Source organism: Lolium rigidum, chromosome 7 (genome assembly GCF_022539505.1).
Source record: "Lolium rigidum isolate FL_2022 chromosome 7, APGP_CSIRO_Lrig_0.1, whole genome shotgun sequence".
Taxonomy (NCBI): Eukaryota; Viridiplantae; Streptophyta; class Magnoliopsida; order Poales; family Poaceae; genus Lolium; species Lolium rigidum.
In genome coordinates, this window is record NC_061514.1 from 5,190,330 (window position 1) to 5,217,551 (window position 27,222).

The 27,222-nt window shown below is 46.6% G+C and overlaps 2 pseudogenes; both read left to right on the forward strand.

The window, feature by feature from the left end:
• Positions 1–296: 296 nt before the first annotated feature.
• On the forward strand, positions 297–6,560 carry LOC124679235 (annotated as a pseudogene).
• A 16,337-nt stretch (positions 6,561–22,897) lies between these two features.
• Positions 22,898–26,673, forward strand: LOC124670819 (annotated as a pseudogene).
• Positions 26,674–27,222: the final 549 nt, after the last annotated feature.

A 27,222-nucleotide genomic window follows, 5' to 3' on the forward strand; every position in this document is an offset into this window, starting at 1 on the left:
CCGGAGTTTTATTCCCCATTTCAAAAAAAAACCAAACATATTTTAGGAATAAATGTGAATGGATTATCCTCACTATCCCCGCAAAAACTCCACCAACAAAGCCTAGGAGACACCTTTGACCCTTCGGGCTTCGGGTGCCGAAATGGCTGTCCACCAGTAGAAAGGCTCAAACGTAGTCCCTCACTCCTTTTTCTTCTGTGTTAAAATATTTTCCCTGCTGCGCGCTCACAAAGTGAAAAAGGGAGAAAGTCGCCGCTGCATTGTACTAGTATATTGCTCTTCTCTGCTCGGCTGTTGCGTTCTTCCCTCCACTGACCATCGCCGGAGAAGCGAACTCAACTGCTTCGCCCGATCTGATGGAGTCCGCGATTGAATGGCTGGCGGACACTATCCTTGCGACCCTCCAAATCGGCAAGCTGGGTGCGTGGATCCGCCGAGCCGGGCTTGCCGATGACACCGAGAAGCTCAGGCGCGAGGTGGAGCGAGTTGAGTTGTTGGTCCGTGCCGTGAGGAGTGGGGCGACCGGGAACGCGCCGCCGACCCGATCTCTCGCTCGCCTCAGGGAGCTCCTCTATGAAGCCGACGACGTGGTCGACGACCTCGACTACTGCAGGGTTCAACAGCAGGTCCAAGGAGGTACGCCCGCTATCTCTGTAGATCCATCCGAGTGTTCTGATTTGGGTAGACTGCGACAGGAACAGGGAGCTGATTATATGCCCCAAAACAGTTTGGGCTCGAATCATATGCCCACTTTACCATGGCAATGGATAGTGTAGCCTATTTTTCGCTGTAACTTTGTTGAGATGCATTATTTGAACAAATATTGCAACTGTCTCCAGATAGTATCGGAGAAGACCAAACTGCCACTGGACAAAACATCAGCTCTTCTGCTCTTATTTCTGCCCCGGGTAACTCAACTACCCAAAAAATACAAATGTCATCCTACAACCCCAAATGACGGGTCACATGATCATCTTCATTCTTTTTCACCGATGCACCCAATAGCAGTGAAACAAAAATAGGCCAAAATGTCATTCAATAGTCAATATTATCTGGAAAAAAAGCACGAGAGGGCACTGGATGCTGTGTCGTGCAAGTGTTATGTTGAGTTGAAGCAACATGTAGCATGTGTACGTCTTTATTTCTCTCTTTCGGTTTGGTTCGGGTGAGCTGAGTTGCTCATTTGCCCAGGGGTATTTAGGTTTTTTCTCCTGTTCCTTAAGTTTTGTTATGATGAAGTATTATTTATATTCAAATAGGGTATTGTTTAAAAAGTGGCAAAGAAACTTATGGCATATTAACAGTTATCATGGAAATGCCCAGCTAATATTTGCTTTACCCAGTCAAAATTACAAATGGAAAGCGGCATATGATCAAAGATCCAAAGTCCAAACTTTTGTGGCTGCATATGATCAAATTGCTGGTAGCTCTCCCTACCATACACGCAGCATGACACCCTCACCAACGATTTTTTTTTTCCGTCGAGTTCTCTGAATGTCCTCTACTCTTCTCCTTCACACTCTACTTTCTCACTGTCTACCTCCCTCAAAACTTTTGAGGTTTGCAATTAGGTTTTTGGATATAGAATTCAAATGTTACTGGTAGCTAGGTCAAACATGATCATACTAATTTGTCTTTTCCTCTGCAGTTACATGGGACGATACTGAAGGGATGCATGAAGAAGCACAAGTAGCTCAGAGATCAAGGGGCAATGATGCTGATATATCTAGTAGCAGTCGTGGCAAGAAACAATCCAAGGCATGTGATGATTTTGATATTACAGAAGACACCGGAAAGCCTGTGAAAGCCAAGTGTAAACACTGTCAACAAGTGGTTGAGTGCAGGACTGACAAATGGACATCAGTTTTGCACAACCATGTCAAGAGTGAGGGTTATAAAAAGAAACTTGGAGCAACTGACCAGACACCAAACCCTTCAAGGTACATTTTTTTGTATATTGCCGTATGTTTTCCCCCGGATCCTAAATTACTCATATTTGTGCACCTCTTTTTAGTGTTAAAGTTTGTTTGTATGTATCTAATATATGCCCCACTGTTATTTTAATAACAGAATATATTTTATCACTCGCATGGATGTCCACCTAACATTCAAAATTCATTTTGTCATAAAAAGATATGGATAGTTTTTAAATTGTTTGTAGATACAAAACATTTCTATAGCCAGTAATCATGGAAAATTTGGTGCCAAAATGTGACTATATTCATCTTGCACAAAAAAGACAAACCTGTACAGCTTGAAGAGTGCAGAGTGTACGTGTTCAGGTTGCACAAACTTTTCTTTTTTGTACAGAATGCATATCGTCATATACTTGTTTTTTATACCAATGTTCTCTAAGATACATGTGATGGCGTGGTATATATCTGAATTTCACATTTTTTACAACATTTTGAAATGGAAATGAAAACTTGTATTTTGTATGGTGGAGAAATAATTGCATTTCTAATAGCAAATCTGAAATCTCTTTCATATTGCAGCAACAATGATCCTATTGAAAATGCTGCCCCTATTGTAACTGGTGATTCATTTGGCAGAAAAAGGAGAAGAGATGAGGATTTGGCACAAATCACCGCAACTAGCATACACAGTTGGCACAAGGCTGAATTTTCCAACAGGATACAGGAAATAACTTGTCAGTTACAAGACATCCGAGAGGACGTGAGCGACACTCTAAAGATGAATGGGTCATCCTATGATGCAAGTTCAAACCACGGCCGCAGTACAGGCAAAGACGATGTGTGCGCAACATCAAGTCTTAATCAGCAAAAAATATATGGAAGAGATTCAGAAAAGAACACCATCATAAAGACGATTACAGCTGAGAAACATGAAAGTATATCTGTACTTTCTATTGTAGGCATTGGAGGAGTTGGCAAGACAGCTCTCACACAACTCATATACAATGATCCACTAGTGAAAGAACAGTTTGAGCGGATATGGTTATCGGTGTCTAACAACTTGGATGAAGTAAGACTTACCAGAGAGATTTTAGACTTCGTTTCTCAAGAAAGACATGAAGGTATAAGAAGCTTTGCAAAGATTCAGGAGATCTTGCAGATACACATGGAGTTCCAATCGAAAAGGTTTCTGCTCATTTTAGATGATGTCTGGGAAAACCTAGATGCTTACCTATGGAACAAACTGTTGTCTCCAATGATGTCAAGTAATGTGAAGGGTAATGTTATTGTAGTCACAACTAGAAATTTTTCTGTTGCAAAAAGGATAGGCACACTCGAACCAATCAATTTATGTGCTTTGGCAAATGATGATTTTTGGTTATTGTTCAAATCATGTGCATTTGGCGATGAGAACTATGAAGGGCATCAAAGTCTAAGCATCATCGGACATCAAGTAGCAGAGAAGTTAATGGGGAACCCGTTAGCAGCTGTATCTACTGGAGAACTATTGAGAAAGCAACTCACCATTGATCATTGGAGTAACATTTTGAAGAATGAACATTGGAAATCCCTACAACTAAGTAGAGGCATCATGCGCGCTTTGAAGTTTAGCTATGATCAACTACCCTACTATCTACAACAATGTTTCTCATACATTTCTATATTTCCTTGCAATCATCAGTTTCTTGGTGATGAGTTGGTCCGCATTTGGATTTCACAAGGATTTGTGAAGTGCAACGATTCGGGTGAGAAACTGGAGGAGACAGGACAGTGTTATCTGACTGATTTGGTGAACCTAGGCTTCTTTCAGCAAGTTGAAAGCAAAGATAGGAGAGTCCTTTTTCAAGCTGAAATTTTTTCCATGAGACTCATGAATCCAGTTGCAAGAGAAGAGTCATTTACAGGCAATCAAACTTGCTATGCTATGGGTGGCCTTATGCATGATCTTGCGCGGATTGTTTCAAGAAGTGAATGTGCAATTATAGATGATCTACAGTGCAATGAAATGTTGCCAACTGTACAACATTTGTCTGTGGTAACTGATTCTGCATACTGCAAAGATCAAAATGGAAGCATACCTCGTAATTACAAGTTTGAAGAAAATCTGCGAAATACAGTTACATCAGTAAGAAGATTGAGGACCCTGGTATTAATTGGGCAGTATGACTCTTTCTTCTTCCAATCCTTTCAAGATATACTAAGAAAGGCACAGAATTTGCGTCTTCTGCAAATGTATGCATCATCTTCTGATTTCAATTCCTTCATGTGCACTTTGATAAATCCTACCCATCTTCGCTATCTGAAGGCCCTTAAGCCGGGGATGGTTTTACCTCAAGTTTTGAGCAAGTTATTCCATCTTCAAGTATTAGATATTGGCTCATCCACTTATCCAACTATATCTAATGGTATCAATAATCTTGTTAGCCTGCGGCATATTGTTGCACAAGGACTGTCGGCCATTGCTGGGATTGGTAACATGACATCCCTTCTGGAACTACATGATTTTAGGGTCCAAAATTCTGGAAGCTTTCAGATAACACAACTTCAATCCATGAACAAGCTTCTACAACTTGGTATCTCACAACTTGACAATATTACCACTACAGATGAGGCTGCTGGAGCAAAATTGAGGGACAAAATACACTTAAAAAAACTGTGCTTGTCGTGGAAGTATACTTATCACAGTGACATAGCAAGAGAGGTGCTTGATGGTCTTGAACCACATCAAGGCTTAAAGCATCTGCGGATATTTGGGTACAATGGTGCTACCTCCCCAACTTGGCTTGCCACCAATATCGCAGTTACCTCTTTACAGACACTTCATCTAGAGGATTGCGGAGAATGGCAAATGCTTCCATCTCTAGAAATGCTTCCGTTTCTTACGAAGTTGAAGTTGTGCAAAATGCAGAAAGTAACAGAAGCAACATTTCCTTCATTGGCGGAGCTGATTTTAATTGAAATGCCAAAGTTGGAGAAATGTTCCTGCACTTCTATGTCGGATTTGAACTCTAGTTTAAGAGTACTGCAAATCAAGATGTGCCGTGCACTGAAGGTGTTTGATTTGTTTGAGAATTGCAATAATTTCGGAAGCAAAATGAAGTCATGGCTGCCCGGTCTTAGAAAGCTAATTATCTACGATTGTCCTCATTTGCAAGTAATGCACCCTCTTCCACCTTCAACCAACTGTTCTGAATTATTTATCAGCAGAGTTTCAACGTTTCCAAAGATGGAGAGATCATCCAGAGAAACATTAGAAATTGGGTGTCTATTTGCCTTTCATGATGTGCCTTCTTATGAGATGAGGGCATTGGACGACAGAAGATTAGCATTCCATAATCTAAGGGACCTTAAATACTTGTGCATCACATATTTCAGAAATCTGATGTCTATTCCATTCAAAGGATTTAGTCAGCTAGTCTCCTTAAAGAGTTTGAAAATAAGCGATTGTGAAAAACTTTTTTCTTCAGATATACCAGAGTATACCTATGAAGATGTGGTAGCTGCAAATTGCATTGCCCTCCCTTATCTTGAACATCTCCACATCCATTCATGTGGTATAACGGGGAAGTGGCTTTCTCTGATGCTGCGACATGCGCCGGCTCTATTGGTATTGAAATTAGGGGCCTGCCCACAGATAACCCAGTTATCAATAGAAGAGGAAGAAAACAGTCAGTCAAATCTTATCTCAACCCTGCGAGCTTCGTCATCAGGATATCGAGACTATGCATTGGCAAGCTCAGTTCCAGAAGGGCTCTTGCGCATTCCATTAACTCTACTCTCTACTCTCCAAGAGATGGACATTGCAGTATTCCCTCATTTAACATTTAAGTGTAGCATGGGAGGCTTATCTGGATTTACCTCCCTTGAGAAGCTGACAATTTGGTATTGCCCTAAGCTCCTCTCATCTTTGGTGCATATTGTCAGAACTGATGGCCAGATGAATGGAAGATGTCTCCTCCCTCAATCACTTGGTCATCTTGTGATTGGCGATTATTCCGGAGTAATGCTGCAGCCATGCTTTCCAAGGAATCTTACCTGCCTCAGAAATTTCCAAATATGGAGCAATGAAAGTTTGGAATCTCTACAGCTGCATTCATGCACGGCACTGGAGGAGTTGAATATTTTGGGATGTCCCTCGCTCACCTCACTAGAGGGCATCCAGTCCGTTAGGCATTTGAGCATATTCAGCTCACCCAGTTTGCCTCCATATTTGGAGCATTTTTCCAGGCAAGGTTATGCTTTGTACCCTCAACTGGAAAAACTTGTGACTGATGACCCATGTATCCTTACCACACCGTTCTGCAAGCAGCTCACATCCCTACAACGCTTAGAACTACGGACTTGCGAGAGTAAATCAATACGGTTGACAGATGAGCAAGAGAGAGCGCTTCTGCTCGTCACGTCCCTGCAAGAGCTCCAATTCTGGAAATGCAGTTATCTCATGGATCTTCCTGGGGAGCTGCACAGCCTTCCTTTCCTCAAGAAGTTGGAGATCAGGAATTGTCAGCGCATACTGTGGCTGCCAGAAAAGGGCCTCCCACCGTCGCTGGAAGAACTGGACATAAGCTGTTATGGCGGTTGCAGCAAGATGCTGGCTGCACAAAGCAGGGCCCTAGCAACAAGCAAGCTAAAGGTCAAAATTGATGGGAAATATGTCAATTGATTGCTTGCTGGTTGGCTTGTTAAGCATACATTTCTATCCGCACAACACATATCGCTGAGTTGTTTTAAGGTATGTATGATTTTACTATGGATCATGGTCCTCTCAGAGTTTATTATTTAACACAGATTCAGTTTAGTGTCATGCTGAAGTATACATGGTTGCTGCTGCAGGGTCTGTCTTCTGGACAGTGGAATAATAAGCTGGTGCATCTCTGTTTTTCATGGATCACAAGCTTATGTTCAGAAGACCAACGCCTAAATGCATATGAAAAGCAATAGAGTTCAACAGGACTTGAAGAATGGGCTTCCTCTCATATCAACTGAATGCAGTCAACGGGTAAACCAATATGTTCCATTTTTTGTTCTGCATCTCATCCTATGAGCTCAAGAGCATGACTAATTTTCGTTTCCCTTTACTGAAGAAGGAACTGTGTAAGATGAATTTTGATCGCTCGTTACAAGTTGGTGTCTTGGAGCTCACCAAAGCATTCCTTGCTACATCATGCAGATGCTTTTCCGTGGGTAGAGAAAAGTGTTTTTCTCTACCCGTCAGGCCAGAGATGCGTCGTCAGAAGAATAAGCTATTCGAATATGCAATCCTGCAACATGTTGCGTTTTATTGTTTATTTTATCTGGGTACACCGTAGTATATCAGATGCTTTTAACGCATTTAAGCTTCGGGAGGACTGTAATTTTATCACCGAATACTGGAGTCTCAGCAGCCACGTTGGGAGACTAATGTTTTCGAAGACGATGCATTTGACTCGGGTATCTACTATCTAGGGCAGGCGACGGAGAGAAAGCCGAAAGGGCAGAAGAGGATCGGTTACGAGCTTCTAGCTTACGACACGGACAGGTCGTTGCTTGGGTCCTCTACTAAAAAAACCTGGCCATTCTTAGTTCGTTAAATGACAGGGTACAGCTGAATGCTCATGAAGTCATGATGCTATCGAATCCCAATGCTGAAGCACGAACAAGGTCACTCATATCCTATCGACTGCACCTGCGTCGTTGGCTGATGACAAAAGAACAGATCAGCTCGTCGTCGTCGGTGCGCTTTGACATAAACAGAACTTTAACTGCACATATTAACCTTTTGCCCTCTTCTATATATGTCTATCTGAACTTTTGTTTGACGCAACTATCTGACACCGCCTAGGGTGTTCCTTAGAGGAATGGCGGCACCAAAATACTGCACCCTCATATAAAAGTGGCGGCGGGGAGGGCCTTGTTGGGCCGTTCACGGCCCAAGAAATCGCGGCGGCCATCAACTCTCTCGACCGTGCGAGCGCTCCAGGTCCTGATGGGCTTGGGCCCAGTTTCTACCGTGCCGCTTGGGGCAGCGTCGGGCAGCCCCTCCTTCGCCTTTTTGAACAATTCCACTCCCGCGTTGCTGATCTCCTTCCCATCAACATGGCGCACATCGTCCTTCTCCCCAAGCTCGTCGGCGTCCTTGCCCCTGCCTCGTTCTGGCCGGTGTCCTTGCAGAATTGCTCCATCAAAAGCTTCGGGAGGACTGTAATTTTATCACCGAATACTGGAGTCTCAGCAGCCACGTTGGGAGACTAATGTTTTCGAAGACGATGCATTTGACTCGGGTATCTACTATCTAGAGCAGGCGACGGAGAGAAAGCCTAAAGGGCAGAAGAGGATCGGTTACGAGCTTCCAGCTTACAACACGGACAGGTCGTTGCTTGGGTCCTCTACTAAAAAAACCTGGCCATTCTTAGTTCGTTAAATGACAGGGTACAGCTGAATGCTCATGAAGTCATGATGCTATCGAATCCCAATGCTGAAGCACGAACAAGGTCACTCGTATCCTATCGATTGCCAGGATGAGGACAAGAACAATGGTAACCTCAACCGTAGGATGATGGGCAGATTCCGACGCTTTCTGAATGATTGCGAGCTGAAGGAGATCTATCTACATGGACGGCGGTACACTTGGTCGAACGAGCGGGAAACGCCCACTCTGGTGCGGCTGTATCGAGTGTTTGTTTCGGTTGCCTGGGAGGAGTTGCATAGTAGCTGCATGTTACGCTGCTTGGCAACGGTGGTGGCCGACCACTGCCCACTCCTCCTGGATTGCACCACCAAATCGGCAGGGCGGAAGAGGTTCCAGTTCGAACGCTTCTGGCTAAAGTTGGAAGGTTTTCAGGACGTTGTGCGAAGTGCCTGGGATGTTGTGGAGGGTGACCCAGACCCCTTCCGGCGGCTCACTGCAAAGCTGAAGCGCACGGCGCGTAGCTTGCTGAGCTGGAGTGACAAAAAGGTAGGAAGTGTCAAACTGCAACTGATGATAGCGCGGGAGGTCGTCTTTAGGCTGGATGTGGCCATGGAGTCTAGACAACTTTCGCCGGACGAGCGCCGACTCAGGGCGCACCTCAAACACGCTTACCTGGGCCTGGCTTCGCTTGAACGCACTATGGCAAGGCAGCGAGCCAAGATCGCGTGGCTGAAGGAGGGGGACACCAACACAGCCTTCTTCCATCAACACGCGGCATACCGTCTCCACAAGAACGTGATCCACAGCCTGCAGGTGGGAGGCGCGGTCATTTCTGACCAGGCGGCCATGGCTGAAGCTGCTTTCACACACTTTGAGGGCCTGCTCGGCACCTCGGTGGATAGACAACATTCGCTGGACTTGGACTTCCTGGATACCCACTCTGAGGACCTCGCAGAGCTGGAGGAGGTGTTCACGAAGGACGAGATCTGGGAGGTGATTCGGCAACTGCTGGGGGGCAAGGCGCCGGGGCCCGACGGGTTCACGGCTGAATTCCTTCAGAAGTGCTGGGGAGTGGTTAAGGGTGACTTCATGACAGCCTTCGACAAGCTGTTCACGTTGTGCGGGCGCGGGTTCCAAGGTCTCAACCAGGCCTTGCTGACCCTGCTGCCTAAGCGCCCGGATGTGGCTGCGCTCGGCGACTACCGCCCAATCAGCCTGATCCATATCTTTGCCAAACTGGTTGCGAAGGCGCTTGCCACTCGTCTAGCCCCTAGGATGGAGTCGCTAGTGGATCGTAACCAATGCGCATTCATTCGCAAGCGTTGTATCCATGACAACTTCATGTTGGTCCAGCAGACAGCTAGATTCTTACATCGGGAGAAGGAGCTGCGGGTGATGCTCAAGTTGGACATTGCCCGCGCCTTCGACTCCGTTTCTTGGGCTTTCCTTTTGGAAATCCTTCGCAAGTTAGGGTTTGGGCCTAGGTTCCGTGAACTAGTGTCCATCCTCCTATCCACTGCGAGTACCAGGGTGATGCTCAATGGCGCGTCAGGCCCCTCCGATGCCACCCCTTGTCGTTTGTTTTGATGATGAACACCCTCAACAGGTTGTTGGCTAAGGCAATCGAGTTTGGGGTGCTGAGGCGCTTAGCACAGCGGTGACAAGGGATTAACTTATCAATGCCTACGGATTGTAGACTAGGGTTTAGTTAGATGTAGAGGGCAAGTAGATCTCGAAGGTTTCAGCCGAAAAGTACTCGACGAATATGAAACTAGAGTTGTGTTGATAGTAAATTCGATCCTCTCTTTGTCCCTCGACTCCCCCTTATATAGGAGGCAGAGCCGAGGGATTCGTAATACACAAGTTTACAGAGTCCGGGAGGGTTTCCAACCCATCCCGCAAGATTACAAACGACGACTCCTATTACAACTCTAGCTTTCCTTAGTAGTATCTTGGGCATCCGAATCTTCTTATTCTTCGGGTAATGGGCCTTCAGTAAACCCCAGGTACCATATTCGGCAGGCCCATTGGGTATGCCTATGTCAGTAGCCCCCGAGATTTTGCTTGAATCGCAGAGTCAGGGAAAATCTCCACTGTTTATATTTACTCGATAACTTTAAACTTCTCTATATTTCCTCATATGAGTTTTTATATTGTACAGGGATAACGGTAATTAGGGCTAGTTCATCTGACGGATCAGGTACTAGTTAACTGCTCTAGTGGCAATCCGCAAAAACCTACTTCAAGATCACGTCCTCGGACATGATCCCGGGATATTGGTGTAATTCGATATGCGCCGCTTAAGGTCTTACCATTCCGTCGAGTCCTGGCCATATTTATCGGGTACCTAACGCGTCCGTTAGGATTTTTCTTCGTATCTGTTGATACGGATAAAAGTAGCAAACCGACGTCAGAGACGGCGCCACGCCACTCAGAACGGATCCGGGGTCTTACCTTCGCAAAGTTTTGCGGCATTCAGAAATTGTTCGCAACTTTGGCGTTCTGAGAATATATTGTCGAGTGCTTATTCGGCTGTTGGAATGGCACATTTTATTGAGTCAACGGATGACTTATATTGCTCTCCCGATGGGAGTATATGTAGAGTTACTTGTAACTCGAAATATACTCTCTTGTTCTTCTATTTTTCTCTCTTTTTTTTTATAATTTCATCGGGTACGCGAACAGCGTTCCCGATGGGAGTAGCCCCCGAGGCTACAGCCAAGGACTTGTGCTTGGGTGTAGGCTCCACGCCTTATGCCGCTATATTTTCTTTCTCTCCCGAAATTTTCAAATATCTCGGGTGCGCGAACAGCGCTCCCGATGGGAGTAGCCCCCGAGGCTATGAACAAATATTTTGTATTTGATCATAGGCTCACGCCATTTCTATTTTGTCTTTCTCAAACTTTTCATTTTTCCCAAAGTAGCCCCCGAGCATTTGATCAAAAACTTGTATTTGATCAAAGGCTCTCCAATATTTTTCCTTGTCGCCTTTTTATGAAGCTATTGAGTCGATTCTTTCTTCCGCTAAGTGACGTTATTGCTGACGATAGCCACGATTGCAAGTCCTAAAATTGCGAGAAGTCCTCTCCCGCTGCCTTGCGGGCCCAAATTACCCATTATCTTGACACGTCGTGCAAGTGGGGGACACACGACCTCCGCTTTTCCTGGCACACGCACTGTAACTTCTCCATAATTAAATTACTTTTGTACCCCTGTTCCACGTGGCCATCATCTGCCGCACACTTTTTCCATCCAACGGTACGCCGCTTGGCCGCACCTCTATATAAGATCCCCTTCTTCTTCCTCGAGCACCTCCGCTCGCGCCGTTCTCCTGCTCTCCTCTGTCAAAACTCCTCTTGCGCCCCACAACTCCCTGAGCTCATCTTCTCCCTAGTTGCATTCCTGCGCCATTGTTGATGCCACCGCGTAGATTGACCAGACACAGCACGCCAGAAACGACGATGGCTTCCGTGGATCTGGGAAGCGCCGAGTGGGAGAGATCCAAAATCTCCACTCAAGACATCAACCTCCTGAAGAAACTGGGGATCAGCAAGAAGCCCAAAGCACTGTGCTTCCCAGCCGAAGAAAGCTATCCAACTCCTCCAATGGAGTATCGGGTTAGTTTTGTCGACCACCTCATCTGCGGCCTTTCTGCCCCCATTCATCCTTTCCTTCGAGGATTGCTTTTCGTTTACGGTCTGCAACTTCATCATCTCACGCCCAATTCCATCCTCCATTGACGTGGGCATTACCCTTCGGGTAACCAATGTTACTCTACCCTACGTGGTCCAACAGGAGGCCCATGAAGGAACCCGACGGCAAGATGGGCCACTAGGGCGGTGCGACGGAAGATTACTTGGAGTACAAGACGCGGAGGAAGCCGAACAAGGAAAGATTGGAGGTAGATCTACTGTAAACCTACTCGTACTCGATTAAACCTCTCGAGACCTGGCCACCTATATAAAGGCCAGGAGAGGGGCTATCGAGGGACACAATCAATCTTAGCAATACTAGCCAGCAGAAGCTTAGAACTAGGTTACCCTAGCAACCAGCATCTCGACGAGATCACAGCCGAACTATTCGGCACCCCATTGTAACCTCGTTTTCATCATAATCAAAGAACAGACGAGCAGGACGTAAGGGTTTTACCTCATCGAGGGCCCCGAACCTGGGTAAATCGCTCTCCCCGCTTGTCTGTGAACCGATGTCTCGTGTCAGCTTGCAGGATTCCATCAATCCTAAGCCCCTATCGGAGGGCATTGCCGAGGAGCACCCTCGACAATTGGCGCCGTTCGTGGGAAGCCCGTCGGCACAAGGCAGGGCATCGGCAGCACTCGGCCACGTCCGCAGCTGTTCGTGCTCGAGTCACCAACACCTCCAGATCCAAAGGGTCCGATTCGTTGCGGATCCTACGAGTTCGTGCCACACCTCAAGACGTCGCACTCGATTCCTGTGGAATCATGTGACAACATGACCACCACTTTCGGAGGGGTCCACTTCATCATCTACTCCGGAGGCTTTCTTCGCCTCCCAAGGACGGATACGTCCGGTTTGGGCCCCTCGGTTTCGGCAGAGGATACCTTGGCAACAACCTTGGGAATTCCACCCAGAAGCACGCATGGAGGCAGCCGAGGAAGTTTCGACCCTGCAGCGGGGCGAAAGAAAAGGCGAAGGGAATTATACCATGGAGAAGAAGAACGTGCAGCGCCTCACCCTCGACAGTCCGAACGGGAACAGGAGGGCGTGCAATCGATCCATGGCCGCGCTCGTTCACCGCACTTATCAGCCACGGAGCAACTCGATGCACCATGCTATCTCCACTCCTATATCGACCCAAAGGACGGTCGGGAGAAATCCAGTCACCTATTGAAGAACTGCCGATACTTCTTGGAGATTCGACAGTTCTGCGACGACCTCAGGAGCGAAGCTATATCAAGAGTCCGCATGATGGAGAAGAGGACAAGACCCTACAGCTATCAGGCAGAGCCGTATGTGCCGGAGCCATACGAACCAATGGAGAAGGACGAGTATGTACCAGCCGAGGTATTCCCAGAACCACGCGGGCAGGTCAGCATGATCCATAAAACCAGCTTTTCAAAAATGGAAATCAAGAAATTCTCGCGAGAAGTGAAGTACGCAGAAGTCGCTATGGTCGACACACCCGAATTCATCGATTGGTCGGAACAAAGTATCTCCTTCGACAGAAAGATCACCCAAAAGCCGTCCCTAGGCCAGTGCCATGCAGCTCTAGTCCTCGAGGCGCAGATCGGAGGGTACAACATGAGCAAAGTATTCATGGACGGAGGAAGCGGCTTAAACCTACTATTCACCAAAGACAATGAGAGCAATGGGTTTAACAGTCGATATGCTGAGAGAATCCGACACAGGATTCCATGGCATTATACCGACTAGACCCGCTTATTCTCTTGGAAAAACGTCATTGGATGTGGTCTTCGGCACGCCCACCAATTTCAGGAAAGAAAAGATCGAGTTCGAAGTTGTTGACTCGGGAGTCTCGCATCATGCCATCCTCGAAGGCTGGCGTTTGCCAAGTTTATGGCCGTGCCTCATTACGCGTACCTAAAACTGAAGATGCCAGGCAAAAACGGAACCCCAATAACCGTTCACGGAAGCTTTGCCCGATTAGACACCTGTGACAGGGAGTTCCAGAAGATCGCTTCGAAATTCGGCGCTAAGGAGGAACTCAACGCGATCGACGCAACCGTGGATCATACGCAGCCGCCAGCCGACAACCAAAGCACAAGATCCGACGAGTTTGACACTACAAAGGAAGCCAAGAAGCTGCAGGTGCACCCCACTGACCCGAAGAAAACGGTCAATATATCGGCTGACCTTACGGACGCATAGGAAGGCGCGCTCATCGAGTTCCTCCGTGAGCGCTGGGAAATATTTGCATGGGAACCATCCGACATGCCGGGTATCCCCGGGGAACTCGCCGAGCACGCCCTTAATGTTGACCCGACAGCCCAAACCAAGGCAAGGCAGCCGATGCGTCGATTCTCTGAACCCAAGAGGAGAGCAATTGGTGAAGAAATCAATCGACTTCGTAAAGCAGGATTTATCCGAGAGCTCAAGGAATCGGAGTGGGTGGCTAACCCTGTCATGGTACCCAAAAAGGACACCACCGCTCTGCGTATGTGTATCGATTACACCGGCCTCAACAAACACCGTCCGAAAGACCACTTCCCGCTGCCCGCACTGCCGGATAGTCGATTCCACAGCCGGGTGCGACCGCCTCTCCTTCCTCGATGCCTACTCCGGGTATAACCAGCATCAAATTGAAGAAGGAAGATCAGGAGCTAACCGCGTTCATCACCCCACACGGCGTTTTCTGCTACAACGTCATGACCTTCGGGTTGAAAAATGCGGGAGCAACTTACCAACGTTGCATGCAAGCTTGCCTTGGAGAGCAGATCGGGCGAAACATCGAAGTCTATATTGACGATATCGTGGTAAAAACGAAGCACATCGCCACCCTCATCGACGATTTGCGGGAGACCTTCGATAACCTAGACAGGTATAAGATCAAGTTGAATCCCAAAAATGCTTCTTCGGAGTACCAGGGGGCAAGTGCTAGGATACTTCATCTCGGCCGGGGGATCGAAGCCAACCCTTTGAAAATTAAAGCTATTCTCGACATGGAGCCGCCAAAGAATCTCGCATCAAGTGCAGCAGCTAGCGTGACGTTTAGCAGCGCTCAGCAGGTTCATCGCCAAGCTAGGAGAAAAAGCTTTGCCTTTCTACAACTTGATGAAAAAATCAGAAAAGTTCGAGTGGACAAAGGAGGCGCAGGAATCTTTCGACAACCTGAAGAGAATCTTGTCGACGTCTCCAGTCCTTGTAACCCCCCGCGAGAAGGAAACGCTGCTCATGTACATAGCTGCGACAGCTCAAGTCTTCAGCAGCGTCTTGGTCATCGAACGGGAAGAAGCAGTGGAGAGTTCATGGCGTGCGGAGGCCCGTTTACTATCTCAGCGAAGTACTCACACCCGCAAGACAGAGGTACCCTCATCATCGAAGCCGGCATATGCGGTATGGAGGTCAGCTCAGCAAGCTACGGCACTACTTCACGCAGCATCCGATTGTCGTCGTGAGCGAAGCGCCGTTAAAAAATATAATGACCAATCCAGAGGCCACCGGTCGAGTGTCCCAATGGGCTATCGAGATAGCACCTCACGACATAACTTACGTTAACCGGACAGCTATAAAATCCCAAATCCTCCCAGACTTTGTGGCAGACTGGATTCAATCCCAGACACCAGCGGCACCCGACATGTCGGGATCGTGGGTAATGTATTTCGACGGGTCGAAACGAAGCACAGGCGCAGCAGCAGGAGTGGTGCTGGTATCACCACAAGGAGATAAGATGAAGTATATACTACGTATGAACTTCTCTCTGCCGACAAACAATGAAGCAGAATACGAAGCACTGCTGCACGGAATGAAGATGGAAAAGGCATGTGGGGCGACTCGCCTGGAAATCTACGGGGACTCAAACTTGGTAGTACAACAGTCGATGAATCTGTGCGACGCAGTTAGCGACAACATGATCGCCTATCGGCAGTTGTATCAGAATATGGAAGCCAAATTTGAGGGATGCGAGCTCAGACATATCGGCAGAGCCATCAACGAGGAAGCCGACACCTTAGCAAACATCGGCTCCATGTGCTCTCCCATCCCAGATGGAGTATTTTACGAGGTGATCACTCAGCGATCAATAAAAGAGAAAGCGCCAGCACCTCTAAAACCATCGACTGAGGAAGCAGAGGCAAACCCGCAGCAAGTTGCCGACGAAGCTCCAACTCTCCCAGCCGAACACATCCTCCTCCTTGAGCCATTATGGACTAAACCGTTCCTGGCGTACCTAGCAAAGCAGGAACTGCCGGCGGATCCAGTAGAAGCAAAACGAATCGTCAGGCGATCAAAAGCTTTCACCATAGTAAACGGTGAACTCTACAAGCGCAGCATTTCCGGTATCCTCCAAAGGTGCGTTGCCATCAACGACGGAAGAGCACTGCTGCGTGAGATACACGAGGGAACTTGCGGGCATCACGCGGGAAGTAGGGCTCTCGTAGCAAAAGCCTTCAGGGCAGGATTTTACTGGCCAACGGCAGCGTCGGATGCTCGAGATCTGGTCATGAAATGCGACCCTTGCCAACGGTTTTCCCCAAAACCGCACGCCCCGCAACAGCACCTAATGACGATACCCTTGGCTTGGCCGTTCGCTCAATGGGGACTCGATCAAGTTGGGCCACTACCAAGATCATCGCCTGGAGGACACACGTACTTATTAGTCGCAGTCGATAAATTCACAAAGTGGATCGAGGCAGTACCAGTACGAAACCAGAAGGCAAAAACAGCAGTCCGATTCTTCAAGGAAATAACATGTCGATTCGGCGTGCCTCACAGTATCGTCACAGATAACGGGACTAACTTTGACTCCAAAGAATTCCGAGAATTTTGTGACGACAGAGGAATAAAACTGAAATTCGCATCAGTGACTCATCCCCAAACAAACGGTCAGGTGGAAAGGATCAACGGTCTAATAGGGGACGGTCTCAAGAAGCGTCTTACAGGTGCAGAGGGAGCTTGGGTCGAAGAGTTACCATCGCATCGTGGAGTTTGCGTACCACGCCTAACAGGTCGACGCAAGACACCCCATTCTTTCCGGTACATGGAGCCGAAGCAGTCTTGCCAGCCGATGTTCGATTCGAAGCACCTCGAGTGACGGCATACACAGAGCCCTCTTCCAACATCGCACTGCAAGATGCTGTAGACCTACTGGATGAAGCCCGAGACATTGCTTTAGCAAGAACCACGGTATACCAGCAGGCGTTGAAAAACTACCACAGTCGACGAATACGCAACCGGTGCTTTAGTGTTGGAGATATGGTACTTCGGCTGAAACAAAAAAGGCCCTCGAAACTTGAGTCTCCATGGGAAGGACCTTACATCGTCACCGAAGTGATACCTGGGGGAGCGTACAGGCTCAGAAATCCAACTTCAGGAAAAGATGTCGGAAATCCATGGAATATCGCACACCTGCGACGGTTCTATACATAGGACGCGATCGTTTTTTATTATTTAAATAGCCTTTAAAGTTGGTTTTCCTTATGAATAAAATTTTAATCAGGTTTTCTGCCTTCTTTCTTCAATTTAGGCCCTACCACCTGAACAGGTCGACTGCGGCCCCTACCATCGGCTCTTACTCCCATCGGGAGCGCTGGCCTAGAAAACACGCAGTGTCATTAATTAAATACTCTCAACGGGAGCTAAGATTAATGACACACAAAAAGAGAACAACCAATCCAAGCCTCGAGAAAATACGCGAGTGCTGCAGTCGATGGTTACATTATCACAAAATAAGGCTCAAACCGGTGCACCGCGTGACGATGCCAAGCGTCTAATTCCCTCGACTAAGTCGACGGGTCTCGCCCTTACAAAACTTACACAAAGGCTTCGCAATAACATTGCATAATTCAACGAAGCCGTCGGGAGAGCAGGTTGAACTGATCACTCAGCCGCCCCCGACAAATAAAATATCGATCGAATTAACATAGCGTGCAACGTACGCGATAAACTTATACAAAATAATCTTATGCAGGAAATAAGGCTATTACATTCATAGTCGAGCTCCCCGATCCCAATGGGCCTTCAGATCCTTCTCAAGGCACGACTCCATCCGAGAAACGATGGTGTATGCAGGACCTCTAGCGGCATCATAATACTGGCCTAAGCCCCTTTTAGTGTTTGCTACGACTCCCAAGTCTAGAGATGGATGACATGCCAATACTGAGCAAAAGCAAGCTCCGCACCGGCCAGGAGTTCCTTCCGCACCAGCTGCCGAATCCTTTCGGGAGACTTGAATCGGGTGAACAAGGCAGATAAGGTTTCGGGTGCTTGGTCCAAAGGAAACAAGGTGTTCCAAACCATCGTAAGATGAGCATGGTACTTATCGAAGTAATAATGCGCCTTCCCCACCCGATACTTGAACTTCGCCATGACGACAGCCTTCGGACGGTGCAGCCACAAACCGTGGTTCGGGTGCGCAACGTCAGTCATTGCCTCAACCTCTTCATGGATCTTCTTGTTCTCCTCAGCCACATCTGAAGCTACGACTGGAAAGGAATAAAGGACCAGTTGAGGGAACATTCAAAACTATTGCAGAAAGTAGAGCATGGGTTAATACTTACAGCCCAAACTTTCGGTAGCAATATGGAGACCATCAAGGGCGTACTGTTCGATAGCTGTCGCTATCTCCCCCTTTTTCTTCACCAAGGCCGCCATCGCACGAAGAGAAGTGATATCTCTGTCTAAACTAGACACTTGGTCACGCAAGCGGCGAACGAGGCTTGACTCATCACTACTTGAAGGATTCGTGAAAAAGCTCGACGACGCGTAGAAGATGGAAGAATCTGCAGTACAATCCTTAATTCAGACTAGTATCAAAGTAAACATCCTATCGGGAGCGTTGGGCATATGTGATACATTCAAAAGCATGGTATGAGTATGGTGGAGGTTCCATTGCAATTGGTTTATATCCATCTAGGATTAACAACAAATATCGTCCAATGATTCTTGTGCCGTAATACCCGTGTTAACCATAAGATCTGGAGTGGGACGGAGTAGTCAGTTGTATTTCTTCCTTTCGCACATCAACGGATACGCTTACCGTACAGTTGTGTCCCGAGGGAATAACCGGATGGGTGAGGATCCCCTCTAATTTCCCACGGTAATATGGTCTATGATGGGTTGCAGAAGACCGACGAAGGTACCGAGGTCGGATGATACCCAATGGGGTATGCTGACCGACGGGGGTATTAGTCGAGGTCGGAACAGACCGGCGAGGACCCAAGGTCCGAACTGCAACAAGGGTGGGTGTGCAGGATCGCGGAGAAATGCAATGATTGGCTAGGACCTTATACCTGGACTCACACCAAAGAAGTGTGGACGATAACTAAACTCGGCTGGCAACACGGTTAAGATCTCATATGGGTAAAGCAACACACCTCTGCAGTGTGTATCAAATCGTGGCTTGTCACTCCCTGTTCCGAGTTTGGAACTGCGAACGCGGCCGAAAAGGAACTCCATGAAGTTCTAAACACCCGGTGAAGGCTGGCGGACATAGTTTTTCAGAATAAAAGCAACCTTTTGAAGAAATGTTTACAAAAACTTGCATTTCCTATGACTTTCTGGTCCAGGGCTGTAGCTAGTGCATTAAACACCTCTTTCCTATAATGAACTTGTTGAGTACGCTCGTATTCATCCCTCTTTGAATCCCCTGCTTAGATCTGAAGACATTAAAAGAAGATCTACAGTACAACTCGAAGACTGAGGAGTCAACAACTAGTTCAAGAGACACGACCCTGCCAGAAGAGTCAAACACCACATCCACCATGGAGAAAATCTAGATTAGCAGTAGAAGGGAACTAGCTTCCTAATCCTAGCACCTAATTAGTTAGAATCCAATCATAGCATGTATAGCCAGTCAAATCCTCTATAGGTAGAGTTAGTAATAAGTTAGACTACGCGTTGTTCTTCTGGAGTTTATTTGCAGTTTTACCTCATTGTAAAGTAGGAGGCTGTGCTGATCTTCTGTAAAGAGTCTGTGTGTAATTCTATAGAAATTCCTTGGACCCGCAAATGTTTCTGTTGTACCACTCTGAGGGATGTAATACTAGTGGAACAATGTTTCATTGATGTTATGTCAACGACTTGCATACTACACCATGCAGTGGTATGCTGGGTCACCACACAAGCATATCAGCGACACAAGATGTAGATGGTTCCCTCTGGTGACCCCGGCTCCCCTGTCACACGGTTGTCTAGGCAGGGAAGTTGGGAGCTGGAGCTCTCCTCCATGGTGGATCAACGGTGCAATCACTGCGGCAGTCTGGGTGGCTATGTCGCGGGAAAGGAGAGCGGTAGAAAATGAGATGCCTCTTTTTTCTTCGTCTAGAGGCCTTGAGTTGGATGCGTTGGTCCTCCCCTTGGGTTGGATCGGCGACTCTGGTACTTTGGATGGAACAAGTCAGGCTCAACGAAATGTATGCGCTATGGCGCCGGCGAACGGAAACACCGGTGCATTTCGTGCCCCTCTTGTGGGCATGGTTGTGGTTCACATCTCCATGTGAGGGCTATGGGTGAAAACCTTAGTCTGATTCTTCGGGCTCGACGATGCCAACACATCCCATCATCATGCTCTTGAAGGCGCCATCATGGAGCTTAGGTACCTAATGACAACATGTCTACGTCTCCGGTCATACCTTGAACCTTGTGTAAAGCTTCTTTGGCTCTCGCATGAATGGCCTGGTTGGTCTCCTATCTTGACCTCACAGTTATCTCTCTCGGTCCTCATTGTTCAGTGGTAGGATCAGAGCTCCACGGCCCTGAGCGAGAGGATAGGTGGCCCTTTTGAGCGATAGCTTGGTGTGTTCGGTGCAACGGTGTATGATTGTTTCCTTAGAAGGCATGGGTCCGTCCCTGCTAGGTAGTCTTCGTTGCCTAGTATTGGGTGTAGCTTCTCCGGTTTTGTTGCTCGACTTTGAGTTGGTGGCATTCTTGCTACCTTCTCGGATGTCATTTATCTCTTGACCTACTTTGTAAGAGGATTTCCGCAACGCCTTGTATCGGTTTTTCCATTTGTGTTTTATTTATAAAGCAGCGATATCCTGTTTGAGAGATAACTAGACAATCACGATCTTAATAGCTGACTTCCATTATCCTAATTTTTTCAGGAGCAATATTTGTCATTTATAATAGTCTTATGAACTTATGTTTCTTTGAAAAGGGAAGAAGATAAAAAAGCCCGTGTAATTTGTAAGTTGATTGTTTATTTGTAAGTTGATTGTTTTGAATGTTGATTCTTTACACAGCAGCTAATTGAGTAGCTGCACATCCCAAAAGTTGACATTCGGAACACTAAAAGGGCTGTTTTTGATTTAGAGATTAGAGATTTGCAGATTTTTAGACATAGGGTTGCACAAATGTATTTTGGCAGTTGCAGGTTTTGTTGGTGTGCAACTCGGTTGACTGAGAAATAGTTTCTCGGACGACCGACAAACAACAATTCAGAAAAGAAAAACCTACGAAGTAACATGGCTACACTCTGCTGTTCTGTTCTTTTTTCTCCACCGAGTGCGTGTGCTTACGGAGTATGATCAGGACATGTCGACCTGAGAAACTCCGTACGATCATTTTGGGAAACCAAATGTCTTGGTTCGGTTCTGGCTCGGCTCTGGTTCTCCGCCAATGAGTGCGTGTGCTTACGGATGAGGATGACGAGCTGAGAAACTTCGCAGGATCATTTTGGTAAGGAAGGAAACCAAATATGTTTTGGTTCGGTTCTGGGGCTTGTGGTTCGGTTCTGGTTTTGGGAGGATCCAAAAGTCACGGCCACTTTGCACTTTGACATTATATTATCTCTGCAGTCTGTCGCTTGTGAGATAATTCTCCTTAAATCGCCCCACCCAAAACCCCCAGCAAACCATTTCTCCTGCACTTGCAGCACACAGTCCTTCACTTGCAGCACACACACGATCGAGACGCGCCATGGATTGCTTCGCCTTCTTCATCAAGCTCGCTTTCTTGGTCTCCGACGCGTGCCGCGACGCGGAGAAGCTGCCGGCTGCTCTGATCTTGTGCGGCGTCCTCGAAGCAGCCGTGGCGCTCTGCCTGATAATCTCCAGAGCTCCCGGGGGTATATTTCTTCACCACGGCAAAGCACCCTTCTTCCTGTACTACGGCATCCTCATCGGCGTGGTCATCTTCGGGCTTATTGAGGCGTCGGCCGGCTTCTGGGTGTCAGCCAACGTGGTCGGACGTCGAGCCGCCGGGAAGACGATCCTATGGCTGGGCCTCCTGCCTATCGTCTTCGTGGCTGCGATCGGTGGCTTTATCGTCTTGAACATGAAATAGTTGATCCTGTGTCTTTGGCCTTCTTTGTGTGTGCGCGCGCGCTGGCGCCTGTGGGCTTGATGTATCATTTGCTACCACTTGTAATCTTCCACTATTAATTAACAGAGCTTCAGGTTCTGTTCCTTCGATGTAACGCGTTCAATAATCTGGCTGCCTTATATTTTTTCTATAGTACGAACGCAACTGCATCAGATGTATGCGCACATTTTTGTTCCCCTCACAAAACCATACTACATGTGGAAGCACGGGAGGGAGGTTTTTTTTTAGATGGGGAGGGAGGTTTTAAGCAGACGAAAGAGGCAGACCAGAACGTTTGCTTCAATTATCCTCTCTTCAGCATACTCAGGCTGGCCCATTTACGCTGGGCCGAACTTGCCCAATCGTACTAAAGCCTGGTACAGATTCTTGAGCGTGGACAGGCCCACCTTTCAGGAAAAAACAAACGATGGAGTGGCTGAGCTCACGCATGGAGAAACACTCTCCCACCCAAAACGTGTTCAGCGACCAGCGTCCTCGTAGCTTTCCTACCTGCCGCATTGTCTGTCGTATTGTTTTCTATCCAGTATCCACTCGGCTGCTCCCCTCCCCTCCCTCAGCATCCTTGTACCTTTTCCTCCATTGACCACCGCTCGAGCTGCTGCTGCTGCCGGATCTGATGGAGGCCGCGATTACATGGCTGGTGCAGACCATCCTTGCAACGCTCCTGATCGACAAGCTTGATGCCTGGATTCGACAAGTCGGGCTTGCTGGTGACATCGAGAAGCTCAAGTGGGAGATCCGGAAAATCAAGATACTGATCACAGCTATGAAAGAGAGGGGGATCGGAGACGAGCTACTGGCTGAATCTCTCGCTCTTCTCGAGGATCACCTCTATGAAGCAGACGACGTGGTCGACGAGCTCGACTACTACCGACTACAACAGCAGGTCCAAGGAGGTACGCCTACTGCCTCCCAGTGGCTGTATGTACATACAATACAAATGCGCTTTCCTTTTGTTTGTTTCACCTGCCTGGAATGATTTTGGCCTGTTGGTCTGTATTTCGTTATCTCTGAGGTAATGAAATTCGATCCCCAGTTGCCCAGTTGGATCGCTTGGAAAAAGCCAAAAACCATTTGATCACCATCCTTTTCTGGCAATGTTTTCTTTCCCGTGTTGGCGCAGTTACAAGAGACGAGCCCGAAGCTATGCGTGGAGCAGAGCGAGCCAATAGGATATCGAGCGGCCATACTGGCAAATTAAGCTCCATGGTATGGGAATACTTCACTATCACAGAAGAAGATAATGGAAAGCCTGTCAAAGCAGAATGTACATATTGTAGAAAAGAATTCAGGTGCGAACCCAAGACGAACGGCACATCATCTATGAAGAAACATTTGGAGAATGAGCATTCGGTGACTTGTACAAAAAGACCTCCTGGAGCACATGCACCGCCCCCTTCAAGGTACCTAAACTAACAGAGAACTGAATACACCTTGCATTAATACATTCACTAGAAAGTATTTATTTATATGCATCTCCTGCATCTTTTCCTTACTCAGTGCGGTTGAGCCTACTGTAACTGGCAGCTCATCCCAGAGGAAAGAAAAGAAACGACGGTCCAAGGCATGGGATCTTTTTGACATCATAGAAGACAAAAACGGAGAGCCTGTCAAAGCAAGATGTAAATACTGTCCCACAGAGATCAAGTGTGGAGCCAAGTACGGGACAGCAGGTATGCTCAACCATAACAAGATTTGTAAGGGGAAACCTGGACCAACTGACCAGCCACCAAACAGTTCAAGGTAGCTAAAGATTATATACCTTGCATCGACACGTTTTTAACAGTCATTTAATTAAGAGTGTCCTTCATCGATTCAACTACCCAAATTCACTTTCCTTTTCTTACTGCAGCAACGCTGATGCTAGTGCAAACGTGACCCGTATAGAAATCGGTGATCCATCTAACAGAAAAAGAAGGAAAGTCGATACAGAGTTAGCACAAATCAAGGCAGCTAACATGCGCACCCCTTGGGACAAAAACATATTATCTAATATGATACAGAAAATTACTAGTCAGCTACAAGACAGCCGAGGGCAAGTGAGTGAGGTTCTCAAGCTACATGGCTCAGACTCTGCTTCAAGTTCATATCACCAGGAGAGTACAGTCTTAGATCAGCACCTAAGAGCATCAAGTTTTGCTCCAAGAAAAGTGTATGGGAGAGTTGTAGAAAAGAACTCTATCATAAAGATGATAACAGAAGACAAATCTGATCATGTAGCTGTTCTGCCTATTGTAGGCATTGCAGGTGTTGGGAAAACAGTTCTCGCTCAACTTGTATACAATGATCTAGACGTCAAAAAAAAATTTCACCACATGATATGGGTTCGGGTGTCTCGCAACTTTGATGAAGTGAGGCTCACAGCGGAGATAATAAACTTTGTTTGTCGAGACAGACACGAAGGATCTACTCAGGAAAATGAAAGGCATGAAGGAGTAAGAAACTATGTGAGGCTTCAGGAGATCCTTAAGGAACATATGGAGTACCAATCGGAAAAGTTTTTGCTTGTTTTGGATGATGTCTGGGACACTTTTGATGATCACCAATGGAACGAATTGTTGGCTCCGCTGATATCATGTGATGTGAAGGGTAATGTGATTCTAGTCACAACTAGAAATTATTCTGTTGCACAAAAGATAGGCACACTCAAACCGGTAAAGTTAGGTGCTCTGGCAAATGATGATTTTTGGTTATTGTTTGAATCACGTGCATTTAGTGATAAGATATGTGATAATCATCAAACTTTAAGCATTGTTGGAAGGAAAATAGCAGAGAAATTAAAGGGAAACCCATTAGCGGCGGAAACTGCAGGGGCACTGTTAAGGAAGCATCTTAGCGTTGACTATTGGAACAATATTCTGATAAACGAAGACTGGAAGTCCCTGGAACTCAGCAGAGGCATCATGTCTGCTCTGAAGCTTAGCTATGATCACCTGCCCTACCATTTACAGCAATGTTTCTCGTTTAGTTCTATATTCCCACACAAATACAAGTTTTCTGGTGATTATTTGGTCCATATTTGGATCGCACAGGGATTTGTGAAGGCTGAACATTCCAGTAAGAGATTGGAGAACACAGGACAGAACTATTTGACTGATTTGGTGAATCTTGGGTTCTTTCATCAAGCTGAAAAAAGAACGAGAGGAGTCCTCTCCAGGTAGTCAAACTTTCTATTCTATGTGTGGTCTTATGCATGATTTTGCGAGGATGGCTTCATTGACTGGGTGTGCAACTATAGATGATCTACAATGCAGCAGAATGTTTCTAACTATACGGCATTTGTCAGTAGTAACTGATTCTGCATATAGCAAAGATCAGCATGGGAACATTCCTCGTAATAAGAAATTTGAAGAAAAAATGAGAAATGCAATTACATCAGTTGGAAAATTGAGGACATTGGTGTTACTTGGACAATATGACTCTTTCTTCTTCCAGTTGTTCCAAGATATATTCCAAAAGGCAGGGAATTTACGCCTGGTGCAAATGTCTGCAGCATCCACTGATTTTAATTCCTTCATGTGCTTGACAAATCATGCACATCTTCGATATCTAAAATGTGAGTCTAATGGGTTTGACGTGGCTTGGCCTCAAAGTTTGATCGAGTGTTTTCATCTTCAAGTGTTAGATATTGGCTCAAACACTGGTGCTGTTGTAACTGATGGTGTTAATAATCTTGTTAGTCTGCAGCACCTTGTTGCAGATAAGGGGCTATGTTCTTCCATTTCTAGCATTGGTAAGATGACATCTCTTCAGGAACTACATGATTTTCAGGTTCAAATGTCTAGCGGCTTTGAGATGACAGAACTGCAATCCATGAATGAGCTTGTAGAGCTTGGGGTGTCTCAGCTTCGTAGAGTTCAAACTCGGGAGGAGTCTTATCAGGCACAACTGAGAAACAAAGTACACTTAGAAAAACTGCACTTGTTCTGGAAGGGTACCTCAACACAGGGGCTCTCTGTGATAGATGTAAGTGGCCCAAGTTTCGATCCTTCTATGGAAAGAGCAAAAGAGGTGCTTGAGGGCCTTGAACCACATATGAACTTGAAGCATTTACGTATATCTAGGTATAATGGTAATACGTCACCAACTTGGCTTTCCAGCAATATCTCAGTTACCTCCTTGCAGACGCTTCATCTTGATAATTGTGTGAGATGGAGAATACTTCCATCTCTGGAAAGTCTTCCATTTCTTACAAAGCTGACGCTGACTAGCATGCGTGAAATAATAGAAGTATTGGTTCCTTCGCTGGAGGAGCTAGTTTTAGTTCACATGCCGAAGTTGGTGAGATGCTCAAGCACTTCCGTGCAGCTTCTGAGCTCTAGTTTAAGGGTATTGCGGATCGAGAATTGCGGTGCATTAAAGGTGTTTGACATGGCTGTGTGCATCTATTGATGCAGAGGCCGGGGCTATGCTCCCATATCGAAAAAAATGGTTGCCTGGTCTTAGGAAATTAATTCTGTGGGGTTGCCCTCATCTGAAAGTGTTGAACCCTCTTCCACCTTCAGCCACCTGTTTTGAGTTACTAATCAGTGGAGTTTCAGCAGTTCCTTATATGGAGAGATCAACCAGTGAAGAGTTGCATATTGGGTGTAAGAAACAAAACAAGGGTATTGGTAAATCTTTTGATGAGACTATGATACTGGATGACAAAAATTTGGCGTTCCGTAATTTGAGGAACCTCAAATCGATGATAATAGTGGGTTGCGAATATCTAACTTCTTTTTCGTTCGAAGGTTTTAGTCATCTCGTTTCCATGAAGAGTTTGGAATTACGGAGATGCAAAAAACTTTTCTCTTCAGGTGTGATAGCAGAGCATACCCTTGAAGATGTGTCAGCTGTGAATTGCAAGGCTTTCCCATGTCTTGAAAATCTCAGTATCGAGTCATGTGGAATAACAGGGGAGTGGTTATCTCTTTTGCTGCGACATGCGCCAGAATTAGA